Here is a 2,015-nt window from a genome sequence, read left to right as displayed (position 1 = left end):
TTCTTTCTAACTAATCTATCTTTCTTTCTTTCTTTCTAACTAATCCATCTTTCTTTCTAACAAATCCATCTTTCTTTCTAACTAATCTTTCTTTCTTTCTAACTAATCTTTCTTTCTTTCTTTCTAACTAATTTTTCTTTCTTTCTTTCTTTCTTTCTTTCTTTCTTTCTTTCTTTCTTTCTTTCTTTCTAACTAATCTATCTATCTTTCTTTGTTTCTAACTAATCTTTCTTTCTTTCTTTCTAACTAATCTATCTTTCTTTCTTTCTAACTAATCTATCTATCTTTCTTTCTAACTAATCTATCTATCTTTCTTTCTTTCTAACTAATCTATCTTTCTTTCTTTCTAACTAATCTACCTTTCTCTCTAACTAATCTATCTATCTTTCTTTCTAACTAATCTATCTATCTTTCTTTTTTTCTAACAAATCTTTCATTCATTCTTTCTAACTAATCTTTCTTTTTTTTAACAAATCAATCTTTCTTTCGAACTAATCTTTATTTCTTTCTAACTAATCTTTCTTTCTTTCTAACTAATCTATCTATCTTTCTTTGTTTCTAACTAATCTTTCTTTCTAACTAATCTTTCTTTCTTTCTTTCTTTCTTTCTTTCTTTCTTTCTTTCTTTCTTTCTAACTAATCCATCTCTCTTTCTAACTAATCCATCTTTCTTTCTAACTAATCTTTCTTTCTTTCTAACTAATCTATCTATCTTTCTTTGTTTCTAACTAATCTTTCTTTCTTTCTAACTAATCTATCTTTCTTTCTAACTAATCTATCTTTCTTTCTTTCCAACTAATCTATCTTTCTTTCTAACTAATCCATCTTTCTTTCTAACAAATCCATCTTTCTTTCTAACTAATCTTTCTTTCTTTCTAACTAATCTATCTATCTTTCTTTGTTTCTAAATAATCTTTCTTTCTTTCTAACTAATCTATCTTTGTTTCTAACTAATCTATCTTTCTTTCTTTCTAACTAATATAACTTTCTTTCTTTCTAACTAATCTCTTTCTTTCTAACTAATCTATCCATCTTTCTTTCTTTCTAACTAAACTTTCTTTCTTTCTAACTAATCTATCTATCTTTCTTTGTTTCTAACTAATCTTTCTTTCTCTCTTTCTAACTAATCTACATTTCTTTCTTTCTAACTAATCTTTCTTTCTTTCTTTCTAACTAACTAATCTTTTTTTCTTTCTTTCTTTCTTTCTTTCTTTCTTTCTTTCTTTCTTTCTTTCTAACTAATCTCTGTATCTTTCTTTGTTTCTAACTAATCTTTCTTTCTTTCTTTCTAACTAATCTATCTTTCTTTCTTTCTAACAAATCTATCTTTCTTTCTTTCTAACTAATCTATCTATCTTTCTTTCTGACTAATCTTTCTTTCTAACTAATCTTTCTTTTTTTCAAACAAATCAATCTTTCTTTCTAACTAGTCTTTATTTCTTTCTAACTAATCTTTCTTTCTTTCTAAGTAATCTATCTATCTTTATTTCTTTCTAACTAATCTATATTTCTTTCTAACTATTCAATCTATCTTTCTGTCTAACTAATCTCTTTCTTTCTAACTAATCTATCCATCTTTCTTTCTTTCTAACTAAACTTTCTTTCTTTCTAACTAATCTATCTATCTTTCTTTGTTTCTAACTAATCTTTCTTTCTCTTTCTAACTAATCTACATTTCTTTCTTTCTAAATAATCTTTCTTTCTTTCTAACTAATCTTTCTTTCTTTCTTTCTTTCTTTCTTTCTTTCTTTCTTTCTAACTAATCTATGTATCTTCTTTGTTTCTAACTAATCTTTCTTTCTTTCTAACTAATCTATCTTTCTTTTTTTCTAACAAATCTATCTTTCTTTCTTTCTAACTAATCTATCTATCTTTCTTTCTTTCCGGCTAATCTTTCTTTCTAACTAATCTTTCTTTTTTTCTAACAAATCAATCTTTCTTTCTAACTAGTCTTTATTTCTTTCTAACTAATCTTTCTTTCTTTCTAACTAATCTTTCTTTCTTTCTAACTAATC

Source organism: Siphateles boraxobius, unplaced genomic scaffold (assembly GCF_051911475.1).
Source record: "Siphateles boraxobius isolate OS27281-9 unplaced genomic scaffold, OSU_SipBor_1 8, whole genome shotgun sequence".
In the NCBI taxonomy this organism is placed as follows: Eukaryota; Metazoa; Chordata; class Actinopteri; order Cypriniformes; family Leuciscidae; genus Siphateles; species Siphateles boraxobius.
Note: the sequence above shows the minus strand (reverse complement) of the source record.